Here is a 20,985-nt window from a genome sequence, read left to right on the forward strand (position 1 = left end):
TAAAGCCCCATTGGAAATGGATCAGAGAGTCAATTCATTGGAGGTTATTCATGGGAGGGTTTGTGAATGACCTTGTGTGTATCCTGCTACAGTGAGCTGGTAAACATGTGTGCTATCTACTCAGATTCCCCCAGCAGCTCTGCTCTGGCCCTAACTGGCCATAGCCTACAGAAGAAGGGAAAGGCAACCTTTAAAAAAGGTAGAGAGAGTATGTATCCCTCTGAGATCATTTTTTTTTAACAAAGCTGAAGTTATAATGCAGCAAAACTCTGTTCAATTTGAGAGATATACTGTGAAGCAGTATCTAAAATGAGTGATTATATCAGACTTGCATACTCTACCGTTACTCTTTTCCCTACTTGTACCTCAACTATTTATGTCATGTATTTATGTACTTGACGCAGGGTCTGGTGTGGAACAGCTGCAACTCCGCAGAAAGCGGCAGAAGTCAACAAGTGGGGTTATGTGACATTTCTTTCAGCTGTCACGACAACTGGTTCCTGCAGGCCGTTACCAGTCTGTGCTCTGTAGGGACAAACAGCTGTAGTGTCAGCAGGGGTAATGGTGTGTGTGTTTGTCTATGTGCAGAGGGAGGGCAGCTGACTTTTGCCCCGGTAATCAGAATATTGATCTGGCAAGAGGCTCGTAGCAACAGGCTTCCTATACTGGTTAGTGGTCGGTCTACTGTACACAGAGGCTATGCCATACATTATTTTACTGAATCTTTTATTTCAGTTGTAAAATTGTGTTGGCGTCTCTTTTTAAATCTTTGTGTTACAGTATATGACTAAATGTATATACATTTTATGTAGTACTATGTGTTGACTGGGTTTGCGCTTGTCATGGTCAAGCGATAGTTCTGTGACTTACACAAGGTACTGTGGTGAGTAAATGTTCTGTTTTAGGGGTGTAGCCATGTCCCTGTGGATGTAGTGGCTCTGTCTGGTCTGTTTCTTTCTCTTTTAGAACGTTACGGAGTAGGAACATTCGTGTTTGTGCCAGTGTTTTGGTGGGGAAGCTAACAAGCAGGGAGACGGTTAAATGCTCCCAAGGAAAAGCGGTAACGCACCTAAAAAGTTGGTTTGCACGCTGCCATTAAACTCCAAAAGAACAAGGCCTTAGAAAGAGCCGTTATAAAAACCAGCCGTCTGACATTATACCAAAGATCAGCATCGATCATCAGATCACATTATCACCAACAGCCAGGGCTTGGAATCTCAGCTGACCACCTGAAATAGCTCCTAGAAAATGAAGTCCTTTGTAAATGAAGCCTTTGATGAAGTTTAAAACAAGAATAACCTTCTATGCAGTGTGACTCGACGTTCACTCTAAAGTGAATCAGCTGGTAGAACAGGGAGTCTCCTATCTATGTCTTAAGATGTGGAGTCATAGTGTTGGAGCCACAGACAGACAGATAATTGTGTTAGTGTTAATGTGACGGGCCCTTAACACCATGCCGCAGTCTGAAATGGTATCCTCTTCTCTATATATATATGACACTACTTTTGGCCAGAGCCCCATGGTTTTTGCCAAAAGTAGTGCACTATCTAGGGAATATGGTATCACTTCAGACACAACCATGTCTAAGTGTCATAGAGTACACCATAGTACTGTAATAACAGTCGTGTTTTTACTCTACCTATCTACCGGCTTTCATACTCTGCATCTGAGATTCTACTATTCTAACATTTTACGGCCATTTTCTGCTCCATTTCTGTCATTAGCATTGCACAATCTGTGGGACCGAGATGGCTTTGCACTATTTTGATCTGAGGATGTGAAGGCTGGGTTAGGAGAAGGCAGAGCGAGTCGGTGTGTGAGCCTCTGTTCTTAAACTTGTTTTGCTTTCCTTGCTGTGGAGACTGGGGCAGTTCAGGGATGGCTGTTTACACCCTACTGGCGTCTTTCTCCCTACTCTGGTGTCTGCTTCCTGGTCTCCTCAAAACATCTATGCTAACCTAACCTAGAAGGTGTAAAATAAACACCTGAGCAGGACACCCCATATTTTGGTCATGACGAGGGGGAAAAAGGAGGAGTTAAGATGGAACATCGCCTTGTTTATATTTCCGCATGGAAACAACTTCAGAGAGCAAGCAAACACGTGCCGTAGCTAGCTGCTAGCCAAATATTAGCTAGATTTATCTAGCAATAATGACATCAACAAAATTGGCATGTAGTGCCTTCATCTCAAAGAAAGACGGGCGCTATTTTTAGTCATCTGATATGTTTCACTGGGGTGGGGACTGTAAACAGCAAGGCGCACATCCAAAAGCGGAAGTTGCGTCAGGCTCTTTTCCTTTCCCCTGAAAAAAAACCCTGGATGTTTCTGGTTTCTATTGACCCCACTGAAGGTGCACCTTTTCAGATGATGAAATAATTACTGTTCTTTGATTGGTCTACAGGAATCTGGGCCCGGGAAGTTGGCCAGTTGATTGGCTTTGAGCACCCCACTATCCCTGTCCATCACCAGTATGCTGTCATAGCAACAGTGCCTGAGGTATTAATTTCATAAAATTGTTGAATGTGTCTATTTTAAAGTAACATGTGTTGTGATGAATAATAAAGTTTGATTAGATGTTAAATACATTTTGATAATGTTTTGTTGTGCCTAGGTGAAGGCCCTGAAGACAGAGCTGCCAGTGATCAGGGACCTGGAGGGCTCCTACTACCTCAGACAGGAGAGAGAGACGGACTGCTGTTTGGACCCTACGACATTTACATTTAAGTCATTTAGCAGACGCTCTTATCCAGAGCGACTTACAAATTGGTGCATTCACCTTATGATATCCAGTGGAACAACCACTTTACAATAGTGCATCTAAATCTTTTAAGGGGGGGGGGGGGGCTAGAAGGATTACTTTATCCTATCCCAGGTATTCCTTAAAGAGGTGGGGTTTCAGGTGTCTCCGGAAGGTGGTGATTGACTCCGCTGTCCTGGCGTCGTGAGGGAGCTTGTTCCACCATTGGGGTGCCAGAGCAGCGAACAGTTTTGACTGGGCTGAGCGGGAACTGTGCTTCCTCAGAGGTAGGGAGGCGAGCAGGCCAGAGGTGGATGAACGCAGTGCCCTTGTTTGGGTGTAGGGCCTGATCAGAGCCTGAAGGTACGGAGGTGCCGTTCCCCTCACAGCTCCGTAGGCAAGCACCATGGTCTTGTAGCGGATGCGAGCTTCAACTGGAAGCCAGTGGAGAGAGCGGAGGAGCGGGGTGACGTGAGAGAACTTGGGAAGGTTGAACACCAGACGGGCTGCGGCGTTCTGGATGAGTTGTAGGGGTTTAATGGCACAGGCAGGGAGCCCAGCCAACAGCGAGTTGCAGTAATCCAGACGGGAGATGACAAGTGCCTGGATTAGGACCTGCGCCGCTTCCTGTGTGAGGCAGGGTCGTACTCTGCGAATGTTGTAGAGCATGAACCTACAGGATCGGGTCACCGCCTTGATGTGAGTGGAGAACGACAGGGTGTTGTCCAGGGTCACGCCAAGGTTCTTAGCACTCTGGGAGGAGGACACAAGGGAGTTGTCAACCGTGATGGCGAGATCATGGAACGGGCAGTCCTTCCCCGGGAGGAAGAGCAGCTCCGTTTTGCCGAGGTTCAGCTTGAGGTGGTGATCCGTCATCCACACTGATATGTCTGCCAGACATGCAGAGATGCGATTCGCCACCTGGTTATCAGAAGGGGGAAAGGAGAAGATTAATTGTGTGTCGTCTGCATAGCAATGATAGGAGAGACCATGTGAGGATATGACAGAGCCAAGTGACTTGGTGTATAGCGAGAATAGGAGAGGGCCTAGAACAGAGCCCTGGGGGACACCAGTGGTGAGAGCATGTGGTGCGGAGACAGATTCTCGCCACGCCACCTGGTAGGAGCGACCTGTCAGGTAGGACGCAATCCAAGCGTGGGCCGCGCCGGAGATACCCAACTCGGAGAGGGTGGAGAGGAGGATCTGATGGTTCACAGTATCAAAGGCAGCAGATAGGTCTAGAAGGATGAGAGCAGAGGAGAGAGAGTTAGCTTTAGCAGTGCGGAGAGCCTCCATGACACAGAGAAGAGCAGTCTCAGTTGAATGACCAGTCTTGAAACCTGACTGATTTGGATCAAGAAGGTCATTCTGAGAGAGATAGCAGGAGAGCTGGCCAAGGACGGCACGTTCAAGAGTTTTGGAGAGAAAAGAAAGAAGGGATACTGGTCTGTAGTTGTTGACATCGGAGGGATCGATTGTAGGTTTTTTCAGAAGGGGTGCAACTCTCGCTCTCTTGAAGATGGAAGGGACGTAGCCAGCGGTCAAGGATGAGTTGATGAGCGAGGTGAGGTAAGGGAGAAGGTCTCCGGAAATGGTCTGGAGAAGAGAGGATAGGGTCAAGTGGGCAGGTTGTTGGGCGGCCGGCCGTCACAAGACGCGAGATTTCATCTGGAGAGAGAGGGGAGAAAGAGGTCAAAGCACAGGGTAGGGCAGTGTGAGCAGGACCAGCAGTGTCGTTTGACTTAGCAAACGAGGATCGGATGTCGTCAACCTTCTTTTCAAAATCGTTGAGGGTGGGGGGGGGGGGGGGGGGAGGAGGATTCAGGAGGGAGGAGAAGGTGGCAAAGAGCTTCCTAGGGTTAGAGGCAGATGCTTGGAATTTAGAGTGGTAGAAAGTGGCTTTAGCAGCAGAGACAGAAGAGGAAAATGTAGAGAGGAGGGAGTGAAAGGATGCCAGGTCCGCAGGGAGGCGAGTTTTCCTCCATTTCCGCTCGGCTGCCCGGAGCCCTGTTCTGTGAGCTCGCAGTGAGTCGTCGAGCCACGGAGCAGGAGGGGAGGACCGAGCCGGCCTGGAGGATAGGGGACAGAGAAAATCAAAGGATGCAGAAAGGGAGGAGAGGAGGCAGAATCAGGAGATTGGTTTGAGCAGAGGGAAGAGATGATAGGATGGAAGAGGAGAGAGTAGCGGGAGAGAGAGAGCGGAGGTTGGGACGGCGCAATACCATCCGAGTAGGGGCAGAGTGAGAAGTGTTGGATGAGAGCGAGAGGGAAAGGGATACAAGGTAGTGGTCGGAGACTTGGAGGGGAGTTGCAATGAGATTAGTGGAAGAACAGCATCTAGTAAAGATGAGGTCAAGCGTATTGCCTGCCTTGTGAGTAGGGGGGGAAGGTGAGAGGGTGAGGTCAAAAGAGGAGAGGAGTGGAAAGGAGGCAGAGAGGAATGAGTCAAAGGTAGACGTGGGGAGGTTAAAGTCACCCAGAACTGTGAGAGGTGAGCCATCCTCAGGAAAGGAACTTATCAAGGCGTCAAGCTCATTGATGAACTCTCCAAGGGAACCTGGAGGGCGATAAATGATAAGGATGTTAAGCTTGAAAGGGCTGGTAACTGTGACAGCATGGAATTCAAATGAGGAGATAGACAGATGGGTCAGGGGAGAAAGAGAGAATGTCCACTTGGGAGAGATGAGGATTCCAGTGCCACCACCCCGCTGGCCAGATGCTCTCGGGGTATGCGAGAACACGTGGGCAGACGAGGAGAGAGCAGTAGGAGTAGCAGTGTTATCTGTGGTAATCCATGTTTCCGTCAGCGCCAGGAAGTCGAGGGACTGGAGGGTAGCATAGGCTGAGATGAACTCAGCCTTGTTGGCCGCAGACCGGCAGTTCCAGAGGCTGCCGGAGACCTGGAACTCCACGTGGGTCGTGCGCGCTGGGACCACCAGATTAGAGTGGCAGCGACCACGCGGTGTGAAGCGTTTGTATGGCCTGTGCAGAGGGGAGAGAACAGGGATAGACAGACACATAGTTGACAAGCTACAGAAGAGGCTACGCTAATGCAAAGGAGATTGGAATGACAAGTGGACTACACGTCTCGAATGTTCAGAAAGTTAAGCTTACGTTGCAAAAATCTTATTGACAAACGACGAAAATGATACAGTACTGCAGGCTGGTGAAGTAGGCTAGCTAGCAGTGGCTGCGTTGTTGACTTTGTTTGAACGTGTAGCTGGCTAGGTAACCTCGATAGTTTCAGTACTACACCTTATCATGATACAAAAGCAACTATGTAGCTAGCTAACATAGCACTAATCAAGACGTTCCTTTGTAATGTATTTAGTTTCTACAATGCTGCTCGTCGGTAATAGTTGGCTAGGTTTGGAAAAATGGCATCGCGGGGGACGAAAATAGCTGGCTAGCTAACCTCGATAATTACTCTAAACTACACAATTATCAAGCTATGACAAAGACAACTATGTAGCTAGCTAACACTGCACTAGTCAAATCGTTCCGTTGTAATGTATTAGTTTCTACAGCGCTGCTAGTCGGTAACGGTTGGCTAGCTAGCAGTGGGTTTGATGATGACTAGGTGTGTTGACTAAGTCTGGAGTCTGGACAACGGCGTCGCGTTGCGGCGCGGCTGGCTAGCTAACCTCGATAATTACTCTAAACTACACAATTATCTTAGATACAAAGACAGCAAAGACAACTATGTAGCTAGCTAACACTACACTAATCAAGTCGTTCCGTTGTAATGTTGTAATGCAATAGTTTCTACAGTGCTGCTAGTCGGTAGAAGTTGGCTAGTTGGCTAGCTAGCAGTGTTGACTACGTTAGGAGGACGAAAATAGCTGGCTACCTAACCTCGATAATTACTCTAATTACTCTAAACTACACAACTATCTTTGATACAAAGACGGCTATGTAGCTAGAGAGAGAGAAGATGGTGCTGCAGGACTCCTGTGTTACAAATGGAGTACCACCAGGTCTGTCGTCTGTTGATCTTTCTCTCGCTTTCTCACTGTCCCACTCTCTCACACAGACTCTCTCTCCCTCTCTGTATGCCTAACCTCAGTTGTACTGCTCTGTGTGTGTGTGTATGTGTGTGTGTTGTACATGTTTTGGTAAGGAGCTGTTTGAGTCAGACCTGAACCGTATCATGGACCATGTGGAGATGGCCATGGAGCCGGTACCTGTGCTGAAGAATGCTGACATCATCAACATTGTGTCTGGACCAATCACCTCCCCCCCCTGACCTCCTGCCCATGGTCAGACCGCACCAGGGCACACGCAACCACTGGACCACCATTGGCTTCGGGTAAACATAGGAGTGGGATTGTGTGTGTGTTTGTTTGAGGGGAGCTCTGAGCAGTGGGTTGGGGTCAGGGGTGGATGCTGAAGTAAATCGATGTGACTGGATGATGTAGTGTGAAAGTTCTTCATTCTGAAGGTCTTACTATCTTCCCTGCTGTAAAAACTAGGTAAGCCTTGTTATGTTTGGCTGACTGGGAGTGGGAGGTTGAAGGTCAAAGGCATTACCGCATGGTCGGACTGTGTGTGATGTCCCAGGTATGGGGTGATCCACGCCGGTGGCATCGGGAAGTTCCTCAGTGATTGGATCATGACAGGGGAACCCCCCTATGACTTCATTGAGTGTGACCCCAACCGCTACAGCAAATGGACCACTGTACCCTATATGTGTGCCAAGGCCAGAGAGTCCTATGGATTCAACAACGTGGGTGAGTACTCACTACCCTGGCTGGCCTATAGTAGAGAAGGATTTTGGACAATGGGTGAGTGGGTTTTCAATGAATGGGATATCTTTACTGGTTGAAGTAAAGGCATGTTTACTAAAGAATGTTGAAAATGAATGTTTTAATTTCTATCTCCCTCCCTCAGCGGACTACTCTAAAGGGGAGTGTTTTTGCGGGCCGTCCGACCCACAGGATCAGTGGGGTGTATGAGCTACTAAAGGGGAAGGCTTCCATGAGCTTCCATGCTGGCTGGGAAAGACCACACTGGCTCTATAAGCCTGGATACATTGCAGGATACAAGTAAGATACCCGGTCAATCAGTCAATCAATACAAGTATGACACTACCACTGAGCGTTAAGCATTGTTTCCCAATTTATTAGTGCAGGTTGCGGACTCCTTTCACTCCACCCCAAAATCATAAACCTCGCCTGAGGTTGAGTATCTCATGATAAGCTGTAGACCACACTATTTACCAAGAGAGTTTATCTATATTTTTCATAGCTGTCTATTTACCACCACAAACCGGTGCTGGCACTCAATGAGCTGTAAAAGGCCATAAGCAAACAGGAAAACGCTCATCTAGAGGCAGCGCTTCTAGTGGCCTAATTAGTTTACCTAATTTCAACCAGCATGTTAAATGTGCAACCAGAGGAAAAAAACTGTAGACCACCTTTACTCCACACAGAGACACGTACAAAGTTCTGCCTCGCCCGACATTTGGTAAATCTGACCATAATTATATTCTCCTGATTCCTGCTTACAAGCAAAAACTAAAGCAGGAAGCACCAGTAACTCGTCAATAAAGAAGTAGTCAGATGACGCAGATGCTAAGCTACAGGACTGTTTTGCTAAGCACAGACTGGAATATGTTATGGGATTCTTCCGATGGCATTGAGGAGTACACCACATCAGTCACTGGCTTCATCAATAAGTGCATTGATGACGTCGTCCCCACAGTGACTGTACGTACATACCCCAACCAGAAGTTATGGATTACAGGCAACATCCGCACTGAGCTAAAGAGTAGAGCTGCAGTTTTCAAGGAGCGGGACTCTAACCCGGACGCTTACAAGAAATCTCGCTATGCCCACAGACAAACCATCAAATAGGCAAAGTGTCAAAACAGGACTGAGCTTGAATCGTACTACACCGGCTCCGACGCTCGTTGGATGTGGCAGGGCTTGCAAACCATTAAAGACTACAAAGGAAAGCAAACTGCGAGCTGCCTAGTGACACGAGCCTCCCGGACGAGCTAAATTACTTCTATGCTCGCTTCGAGGCAAGCAACACTGAAGCATGCATGAGAGCATCAGCAGTTCCAGACGACTGTGATCACGCTCTCCGTAGCCGATGTGAGTAAGACCTTTAAACAGGCAAATTACCAGGAGGTGTACTCCGAGCGTGCGCTGACCAACTGGCAAGTGTCTTCACTGACATTTTCAACCTGTCCCAGTCCCCTCCTGTACTCCTTGTTCACCCTTGACTGCATGGCCAGGCACAACTCCAACACCATCATTAAGTTTGCCGACAACACAATAGCGGTAGGCCTGATCACCGACAACGATGAGACAGCCTATAGGGAGGAGGTCAGAGACCTGGCCGTGTGGTGCCAGGATAACAACCTCTCCCTCAACGTGATCAAGACAAATGAGATGATTGTGGACTACAGGAAAAGGACTGAGCACACCCTCATTCTCATTGACAGGGCTGTAGTGGAGCAGGTTGAGAGCTTCAAGTTCCTTGGTGTCCACATCACAAACAAACTATCATGGTTCAAAACACACCAAGACAGTCGTGAAGAGGGCATGACAAAGCCTATTCCCCTCAGGAGACAGAAAACATTTGGCATGGGTCCTCATATCCTCAAAAGGTTCTACAGATGCACCATCAAGAGCATCCTAACAGGTTGCATCACTGCCTTGTATGGCAACTGTTCGGCCTCCGACTGCAAGGCACTACAGAGGGTATTGGACTGGTACATCATGGTACACTACTACTGCTACTACTGGACCATCATGTTACACTACCGCTGCTACTACTGGACCATCATGTTACACTACTACTGCTGGACCATCATGTCACACTACTACTGCTGGACCATCATGTCACACTACTACTGCTGGACCATCATGTCACACTACTACTGCTGGACCATCATGTCACACTACTACTGGACCACCATGTTACACTACTACTGCTACTACTGGACCATCATGTCACACTACTACTGGACCACCATGTTACACTACTACTGCTACTACTGGACCATCATGTCACACTACTACTGCTGGACCATCATGTCACACTACTACTGCTGGACCATCATGTCATACTACTACTCCTGGACCATCATGTCATACTACTACTCCTGGACCATCATGTCACACTACTACTGCTGGACCATCATGTCACACTACTACTGCTGGACCATCATGTCACACTACTACTGCTGGACCATCATGTCACACTACTACTGCTGGACCATCATGTCACACTACTACTGCTGGACCATCATGTCACACTACTACTGGACCATCATGTTACACTACTACTACTGGACCATCATGTCACACTACTACTGGACCATCATGTTACACTACTACTGCTACTACTGGACCATCATGTCACACTACTACTGGACCACCATGTTACACTACTACTGCTACTACTGGACCATCATGTCACACTACTACTGGACCACCATGTTACACTACTACTGCTACTGCTGGACCACCATGTTACACTACTACTGCTACTACTGGACCATCATGTCACACTACTACTGCTGGACCATCATGTCACACTACTACTGCTGGACCATCATGTCATACTACTACTGCTGGACCATCATGTCATACTACTACTGCTGGACCATCATGTCATACTACTACTGCTGGACCATCATGTCACACTACTACTGCTGGACCATCATGTCACACTACTACTGCTGGACCACCATGTCACACTACTACTGCTGGACCACCATGTCACACTACTACTGCTGGACCATCATGTCACACTACTACTGCTGGACCATCATGTCACACTACTACTGCTGGACCATCATGTCACACTACTACTACTGGACCACCATGTCACACTACTACTGCTGGACCATCATGTTACACTACTACTGCTGCTGGACCATCATGTTACACTACTACTGCTGCTGGACCATCATGTTACACTACTACTGCTGCTGGACCATCATGTTACACTACTACTGCTGCTGCTGGACCATCATGTTACACTACTACTGCTGCTGCTGGACCATCATGTTACACTACTACTGCTGCTGCTGGACCATCATGTTACACTACTACTGCTGCTGCTGGACCATCATGTTACACTACTACTGGACCATCATGTCACACTACTACTGGACCACCATGTTACACTACTACTGGACCATCATGTTACACTACTACTGCTACTACTGAACCATCATGTTATACTACTACTGCTACTACTGGACCATCATGTTATCCTACTACTGGACCATCATGTTATCCTACTACTGCTACTACTGGACCATCATGTTACACTACTACTACTACTGGACCATCATGTTACACTACTACTACTACTGGACCATCATGTTACACTACTACTGCTGGACCATCATGTTACACTACTACTGCTGGACCATCATGTTACACTACTACTGCTGCTGCTGGACCATCATGTTACACTACTACTGCTGCTGCTGGACCATCATGTTACACTACTACTGCTGCTGGACCATCATGTCACACTACTACTGGACCATCATGTTACACTACTACTGCTACTACTGGACCACCATGTTACACTACTACTGGACCATCATGTTACACTACTACTGCTACTACTGGACCATCATGTTATACTACTACTGCTACTACTGGACCATCATGTTATACTACTACTGCTACTACTGGACCATCATGTTATACTACTACTGCTACTACTGGACCATCATGTTATACTACTACTGCTACTACTGGACCATCATGTTATACTACTACTGCTACTACTGGACCATCATGTTATACTACTACTACTGGACCATCATGTTATACTACTACTGCTACTACTGGACCATCATGTTATACTACTACTGCTACTACTGGACCATCATGTTATACTACTACTGCTACTACTGGACCATCATGTTATACTACTACTGCTACTACTGGACCATCATGTTATACTACTACTGCTACTACTGGACCATCATGTTATACTACTACTGCTACTACTGGACCATCATGTTATACTACTACTGCTACTACTGGACCATCATGTTATACTACTACTGCTACTACTGGACCATCATGTTACACTACTACTGTTACTGCTACTACTGGACCATCATGTTACACTACTACTGGACCATCATGTTACACTACTACTGGACCATCATGTTACACTACTACTACTACTACTGCTGGACCATCATGTTACACTACTACTACTACTGCTGGACCATCATGTTACACTACTACTGGACCACCATGTTACACTACTACTGCTACTACTGGACCATCATGTCACACTACTACTGCTGGACCACCATGTTACACTACTACTGCTACTACTGGACCATCATGTTACACTACTACTGCTACTACTGGACCATCATGTTATACTACTACTACTGGACCACCATGTTACACTACTGCTACTACTGGACCATCATGTTACACTACTACTACTACTGGACCATCATGTTACACTACTACTGGACCATCATGTTACACTACTACTGGACCATCATGTTACACTACTACTGGACCATCATGTTACACTACTACTGGACCATCATGTTACACTACTACTGCTAATACTGGACCATCATGTTACACTACTACTGCTAATACTGGACCATCATGTTACACTACTACTGCACCACCATGTTACACTACTACTGGACCATCATGTTACACTACTACTACTACTACTACTGCTGGACCATCATGTTACACTACTACTACTACTGCTGGACCATCATGTTACACTACTACTACTACTGGACCATCATGTTACACTACTACTGCACCACCATGTCACACTACTACTGGACCATCATGTTACACTACTACTACTGGACCATCATGTTACACTACTACTACTGGACCATCATGTTACACTACTACTACTGGACCATCATGTTACACTACTACTACTGCTACTGGACCATCATGTTACACTACTACTACTACTGCTACTGGACCATCATGTTACACTACTACTACTACTGGACCATCATGTTACACTACTACTGCTGGACCATCATGTTACACTACTACTGCTGGACCATCATGTTACACTACTACTGCTGGACCATCATGTTACACTATTACTTCTGGACCATCATGTTACACTACTACTGCTGGACCATCATGTTACACTACTACTGCTACTACTGGACCACCATGTTACACTACTACTACTGGACCATCATGTTACACTACTACTGCTACTACTGGACCATCATGTTACATTACTACTGCTACTACTGGACCATCATGTTACACTACTACTGCTGCTGGACCATCATGTTACACTACTACTGCTACTGGACCATCATGTTACACTACTACTGCTACTGGACCATCATGTTACACTACTACTGCTACTACTACTGGACCACCATGTTACACTACTACTGCTACTACTACTGGACCACCATGTTACACTACTACTGCTACTACTGCTGCTGCTGGACCATCATGTTATACTACTACTGCTACTACTGGACCATCATGTTACACTACTACTGCTGCTGGACCACCATGTTACACTACTACTGCTGCTGGACCACCATGTTACACTACTACTACTGCTGCTGCTGCTGGACCATCATGTTACACCACTACTGCTACTGGACCATCATGTTACACTACTACTGCTACTACTGCTGCTGGACCATCATGTTAAACTACTACTGCTGCTGCTGGACCATCATGCCAGTGGACAGTAGTGAAGGAAGTTGGCCATGAGGTTCATGTGTTTTATGACGTGTACAAATATGGAAAGCATAGTGTGGCTTTAGGAATGTTCCATTCCAAAGATGTCTGTCTGGCATATCACTATCTCCTTTGCGCCTGTAACTCTCTGCATCCTTGAGTGTGAAGACACTACACGCACACACATTGTAGCAATGTTGTGTGTGTGTTTTGTCCCGGTGCAGCTGTGTGTTCCTGTGTGTATGTTAGACTGTTTGAGGACTTGGTGTTTTTTCTTTTTGGGATGGAAGGTGGGAAAAGGCTGGACAGCTTCCAGTTTTTATTCACATGTAATGCCTGGGGAGATAACTGCTCTGTACTTACTGTTCAATACTCTATATAGTCTGATAATATCAGTCCCACATAATCATCATGTGTTGGTCTGAAACCACTTGTTTTAATTAAGAGCTGGAGGTGTTTGAGAGATCAAACTCAGGGTTAGGTTCCAATTGACATGTTCAAACTCCGGGTTAGGATCTAGTTTGCCAATCCAACTCACGGTTAGCTTTCAGTTGGCCATCTACCAGTGACTGACTAAGCTTTTAATTGGCCCTGAGAATTTAGCACCATCTGTGGGATTTCTTTCTGAAATGATGCCCATGGTATATTAAAATACAGTTTTTCCATATGTAAAACTATGAAACCTACCGTATAAGGGCCCAGTGACGTAACATTATGTGAAGTCTCCTTTCTAGAGCCATCTTTGTATGACTGTTTTATTATAACACAGCGTTAAGTTTATCAAGAACCGCTAGTCTGTAAGCATCTCCTCTCCCCTGCACCTCCTCTCAAGTCATTACTGTGAATGTGTTTTCACTTTCAGTCAACTTACTTACTCAAATATAATTGTTAAATATATGAAGTAACTAACCGCTGTCTCAGTTAATACTTTCAGTCATTACATTTGAAATAAACCAAGTAACTTACCCCCAAGTGTCTGTCTGTTCTCCCCAGGCCGAGTTTCAGGTGTACCAACTGGTTTGGTCCAGTGGGGAGGGAGTCTAACCTGGTGATGGAGAAGGTTGAGGTCGTGGACCTTACGCCCTTCCGCATGTTCATGGTTAAAGGGAAGGACTCCCAGAAACAACTGGACAGACTGTTTGCTAACACTATGCCCAAGGTAAGGAAAACACTATGCCCAACTCACTGTATTAGTACTCACTGTGCACTTATATCACATCTTACTGTATCTCACCAACACTATGCCCAAGGTGAGAGAAACTGAATGTGCCACTGCATCACACCAGGCTAAACTCATTCACTCTCATAGACAACTCACTGCACGACTCCCAGTCCCTATGAATCTCACTATTGCCAACAGGTGGCAGTGTTGAGTTTGAACATGCTGGCCTGTTTGAGGTTGTTGGGCTTAGGTAGTATATTTATGTTCCTCTCTCTCCCCTGTCAGGTGGGCCTAATTAACATCAGCCATATGTCGACCCCCCACTCGGAGAGTCTAAACTGAGGTCACCATTACCCAGCTCGCACCTGGAGAGTTCCTAGTCACAGGACCGGATCAGAACTGCACTACCTCAGGTAACACACACACACAGAGACAGACAGATATGAAAACCTCTCATACTCTAAGCGGCTCAGGTCAGGTGTAGAGTCAAACCATCCCATATAACATTATTCTAACCCACATAGAAAACACTGGTAGTATAACTCTGTACTCCAACTCCTCACAGCAGCTGTTACTGTAACACCCCCTCTCTCTGCTCCAATAGGGAACAGCACATTAAAAAACGAATTAATCTCCTATTCATGCAGCTCTCTCACACACCCTGAGACAGCTTAGTATTGTATATCGCCCCCTAGTGGTATCAGGAGATCACTGACAGTCAGGATATCTGCATTGCAGCCTTATGGCAGGGCAGGCAGAGGTGGCCAATCTTTTCCACCAAGGGCCATGTGGGTCCAGGGTTTTGCTCCAGCCCTGCAGTAGTACATCTGATTCAACTGATCAAGTCCTTAATGAAGACTTTGATTGGTGGATTAATTTAATCAACATTGTGCAGGTGTTTCTATTCCTTGAAGTTGTAAGTATAACCATAAAACCCTATGATCCCTCTCTAACCCCAGGTGGATAGGAGACAGAAGGAGGGATAACATAGACATTTCTAACATGACAGAGGACATTAGGGTGTTGGCTGTGGCTGGACCAAAGACTAGAGGCGTTCTACAGAAACTCACTGTAACGGCTGTCGTAGAAAGTAGACCAAGGTGCAGCGAGTCGAGTGCTCATGATGAATATTTATTTTTAACTCAGAACACTAAAGAAAAATAACCAAGAGAACACAAACAGTTCTGTCAGGTACATAAACTAAACAGAAGACAACTACCCACAAACACAGGTGGGGGAAAAAAAAAAAAAAAACTACTCAAGTATGATTTCCAATTAGAGACAACGAGGACCAGCTGCCTCTAATTGGAGATCATCCCAAAAAACAACATAGAAATAGAAAAACTAGAACCTAAACATAGATATACAAAACATAGAAAAACACAAAACACCCCCTGTCACGCCCTGACCTACTCTACCATAGAAAATAACATCTTACTATGGTCAGGGCGTGACACTCACTCAGGAGGACATGAGCGGCTCCCGAGTGGCGCAGTGGTCTAAGGCACTGCAACTCAGTGCAAGAGGCGTCACTACAGTCCCTGGTTCAAACCCAGGCTGTTTCACATCCAGCCGTGATTGGGAGTCCCATAGGGTGGCACACAATTGGACCAGAGTCGGCCGTCATTGTAAATAAGAATTTGTTCTGAACTGACTTGCTAAGTTAAATAAAGGTTAAATTAAATGTAGATGTTTTTATTTGATGAGCAATGCATGCTTCAAGTTCCTCCACTGCAAACCCCTTCAACTGGCTGACATCAACCTCAGAGCTATCAGGATCTCCTACACGGGTGTGTGTGTGTGTGTGTGTAAGCTTACAACTGTTTAAGAGTACATGTGTAGCATGTACAGTGTAACTGACTGCGTGAGTTGGGCTGGGAGCTGTATCTACCTCAGGACATGACAGCGGTGTACCAGGCTATCATGGAAGCAGGACAGGATGAGGGCATCGACAACTTTGGTACCTACACCATGTCATCACTACGACTGGAGAAGGGCTTCAGAGGCTGGGGCGCAGAGGTACACACGTACTCTCATGCGGTATGGATTGACGTTTTGTTATTTTTTATTAGATGAACTGTGACACCAACCCTCTGGAAGCTGGTCTGGACTACTTCATCAATCTCAACAAGGTAGACATTGGCTCTCACCAGTCAGCCACTGTCTATGTGTTCAAGTAGAGGTGTTCATATTGAAACCTGTGGTTTATGTTTAGATGTTATGAAATTGTGGCCATGTAGCCAGTATCCTAAGTCTCCTACACACCTGTATTCTTTAATAAATGCTATGTTTAAATACAGTACACACACACACAAACATCTCTCTCCCTGTCTCCAGCCAGCAGTCTTCATCGGTAAGACAGCACTGCAGGAGATCAAAGCTAAAGGTCTGAAGAGGAAGCTGTTGACGGGACCATCTGGCTCAACGGCAAGGTGAGCTGTGTGTGTGTGTGTGTGTGTGCGCGGTGGTAAAGAGGCAACACAACAGAGGCATACACTTACACCAACAGTGTTACCAACAATGTAGATTATGTAATGCATTATAGGATGTTCCACAATGTGTTTTTTTTAATGCGTAATATGTATTGTCAATAATTGTATCATTGTGGAGTGACACTTTAATAATTGTTTCTAAACTCTACACCACCCAGCATTTTCCTACAGTACCTGCAACCATCCTATAGAAAAGCATATAGCTTATTGCCCTCTTCTCTCTCCTAGGTGGTTGTCAACACTACACCAGGGGCCTACAGCTACACCACCCAGAGGAGCCTGGCATTTTCCTATCTGCCAGTAGAACTGTGTTCTGTGGGGCAGAGGGTGTTGATGTTGGGGAGGAAATACCCTGCCATGGTAGTCTAGGAGCCACTGGTCCTCACTTAACCCACCAGGAACCGGCTGTAGCAGAAGGCTAAGAGCAAGACCTACACACCGGGGACAGACAGAGAACCCAGCTTAGAACCAGAGTACCAGATCTGGATCCAAATAGGATCTGTTTTCTTTCAAGTATTTACAGAAAGGTGTGCTTTATTTAGCTACCGTCTGGTGCTAATTGCGACCCAGGTCCGTTTAGAATCTCCAAACAGAAGAACTGACACCAACCACTCACACTGTGATGTGAACTATGCTGGTTGACAGTGTTACTGTTATGATTATGGTGACTTATGATGAAAACAACTGACATGTGATGAACAATACTCAAATTACACCCTTTACCCTGTGTGGCCCAAAGTAGTGCACACTATACAGGGAATATGGTATCATTTGACATGGAGACTTTGACAGTGATGTAAAAATAAAATAAAAAATGACTTCCTCTTTCCTATTTGGTCACCTGGTTAGGAAGAAGCAGGAACAACTAAAGTAACCCAGAATGTGCATAAGAGCTCAACTCTAGGTTCCAATGTCCATAATAGCATGGATGGATTGTTTGGTTGGAGTCTTGAAACCATCCAACCCATAACTGCTTAGCAACAAAGGCAATCATTACTGATAGGTGGCATTTTAATCTCTCAGTATTGCGGTGTTATAATGTGTTTTTATATGAAGGAATTAAATGCCTTTTTTTAATTACGGGTATTAATGGTTATGGGGTTGAAAAGCAGAGTCTTAGTAGAAGCGTTATTGCAGCTGTCCTATCACAAGAACTGGCCAAAGAGATGCTGTCTACTGTAATCGTTTTGTACATTATATAGAAGAGACAATGAACTTTGATAAGGCTTTGCACAAACCTCCGTCTTAAAAGCGTGGCGGGCATATTGCAGACGTAATAACCTAAGCACAAGGTAGGACAAGCTAACTACTAACGGACAGTAATAACCAAAAGGAACAGTATTTTAAGTAAAATAAATTGTGATAAATGTGTTTACATTATTTTGTCAAATTGTCTGTACATTTTAACGTTGCTTAATTAAAGCCAGTGGTAAGCTTGGTCCTGTGCTGTCATCTGTTTTATAATGATTCTGCATATTTCAAACACTATAATTCATCCCTCTCGCTGTATGGAGCAACATCAAGCACATTGGTTACATGAACTTGGCTGAGTATTACAAGTGTCTCTCCACTATAACATAACTCAGAGTTACTTATGTAACCCCGGTTCTATGATAATATGAGTGAGACGTCTCACATTGGGATTCGCTTGGCGGATCACTGGGCTTGAAGAACCAATCCCACAGTGGCTGGCCCACTGGTCATTCTCAAGCATGCCTGTCTTGTGAGCAGGGAAACGAGGTGTAACCCTGAGTTCTATTCCAAATGCTTGTTTCAATGTCTCACATTAGGATATGGCCAACTCCTGTACTGCAGACATGCTCTCCGAAGCCAGGGTAGTCCCAATAACATCACTCCTCAGAGGTGCCGAGACTGAGGAAGTATGCACCAACAGGTAAATACCTTTTAAGTGTATGAGGGGTGGCCTAACATGCCATAACGCAAATCTCATGTAAGGAGATGCCTTAGAACAGTGCCCAAGAGGTAGCCATACCTCTGGAGGAACGAGTTTAGAAATGCCGTCTTAAGGGCTCCTGACCAATTCTCCCATTTTGTGTTTTTTTTACGCCAATCTTAATGTTTTTGTACATAATGTTTCCGCCATCATTTCCTATGACCGAAAACAGCTTCTGGACATCAGAGCAGCGATCACTAACCTCAATTTGGATGAACATTTCTACTTGAATGAGTCGGCAGCTCTGAGCATTCTGCTTACGCCAGACCAGGCCCCGATCCCTGGGACTCGGCAGTGGAAGCGGCGGCGAAAGAGGAAAGCGAGGCGGCGTCATGACGAGACAACCTCAGCGAGGAAGTAGACCGCCATCGCCCTCTGTTTTGTTGGCAAACGTGCAGTCAGATGAGCTCTGTTCGAGACTATCCTATCAACGGAACCTGAAAAACTGTAACATCCTATGTTGATCGGAGTCATGGCTGAACGAGGACATGGATATACAACTCGCTGATTTTTCTATGCATCGTTAAGATCGGACGGCAGACTCGGGTAAGGCGAGTGGGGGAGGGGTGTGTCTCTTTGGAGAAAAAAAAAATCAAATAAAACATTGGATAGGTGCAGTGAAATGTGCTGTTTTACATGGTCAGCCATAGTAGTACGGTGCCCATAGAGCAAGTTAAGGTTAAGTGCCTTCCGCAAGAACACATCGACAGTTTGTCACCTTGTCGGCTCGGGTATCCGAATCAGCAACTTTTTGGTTACTGGCCCAGCCCTCTAACTGCTAGGCTACCTGATGCCCTGGTAACAAAAGCTGGTGTGCAATCTCTAATGTTAAGGATGTCTTGAGTTTTTGCTCACCCGAGTTAGAATACCTCATGATAAGCTGCAGACCATACTATATTTTTCGTAGCTGTCTATTTACCACCACAGACCAATGTTGGCACTAAGACCGCACTCTGCGAGTGGTATAGGGCCACAAGAAAATGCACACTCAGAGGCAAAGTTTTTTCTGGACGGTGTTTTTAATGCAGGAAAACTGAAATCTGTTTTACTTCATTTTTACCAGCATGTCACCTGTGCAACTAGAGACTAAAAAAACTCTAGATCACCTTTACTCCACACAAAGAAACGCATACAAGTTCTTTCCTCACCCTCCCTTTGGCAAATCATACCATAAATCTACCCTCCTGATCCCTGCTTACAAGCAAAAACTCAAACAGGAAGTACCAATGATACGCTCAATACGGAAGTGGTCCGACTAAGCGGATGCTAAGCTACAGGACTGTTTTTCTAGCACAGTGGAATGTGTTCCAGGATTCAGCCGATAACATTGAGGAATTTACCACATCAGTCACCGGCTTCATTAATAAGTACATTGACAATGTTGTTCCCACAGTGACCGCACGTACATACCCCAACCACAAGTCATGGATTACAGGCTCCCTGGCATCCATCCAGGCGGTGTCAGAGAAAGGCCCCAAAAATTGTCAAACACTCCAGCCACCCAAGCCATAGACTATTCTCTCTGCTACCTTACGGCTAGCGGTACCAGTGCACCAAGTCTGGAATCAACAGGACCCTGAACAGCTTTTACCCGCAAGCCATAAGACTGATAAACAACTGCTTTAGAGCTAATCAAATGGCTATCCGGGCCTGCATTGACCCATTTTTGCACTAGCACCGACTCTATGCACACACATTGGACTACCCACACACTCACTCATACTGTACTTACACTGACATCCCAACACACACAGACACACACACAAAACGCATACATATGCATACTGACGCCACAAATACACTGACATCCCAACACACACAGACACATACAACGTACACACATGCATACTGACGCCCCCCCCCCCCACACACACACACACACACACACACAGACACACACACACAGCTGCTACTGTCTATTATCTATCCTGTTGCCTTCAGA

General features: G+C 45.9%; 1 long non-coding RNA gene and 1 pseudogene across 2 annotated transcripts; both read left to right on the forward strand.

Annotated features, from left to right (window-relative positions):
• The first annotated feature begins 318 nt into the window (after positions 1-318).
• LOC123725183 (uncharacterized) lies at positions 319-4,523 on the forward strand. Its single transcript, XR_006757631.2, has 3 exons — positions 319-668; positions 2,403-2,497; positions 2,613-4,523. It is a non-coding gene; the product is annotated as an uncharacterized LOC123725183 (long non-coding RNA).
• A 2,304-nt stretch (positions 4,524-6,827) lies between these two features.
• LOC106563097 (dimethylglycine dehydrogenase, mitochondrial-like) lies at positions 6,828-18,527 on the forward strand (annotated as a pseudogene). Its single transcript, XR_014379436.1, has 8 exons — positions 6,828-7,047; positions 7,299-7,487; positions 7,649-7,783; positions 14,429-14,594; positions 14,883-15,010; positions 16,670-16,729; positions 16,935-17,029; positions 17,318-18,527. The product of XR_014379436.1 is annotated as a dimethylglycine dehydrogenase, mitochondrial-like (transcript).
• The last annotated feature ends 2,458 nt before the right edge of the window (positions 18,528-20,985 follow it).

The sequence above is a fragment of the Salmo salar genome, chromosome 11 (assembly GCF_965601325.2).
Source record: "Salmo salar chromosome 11, fSalSal1, whole genome shotgun sequence".
Lineage (NCBI taxonomy): Eukaryota > Metazoa > Chordata > Actinopteri > Salmoniformes > Salmonidae > Salmo > Salmo salar.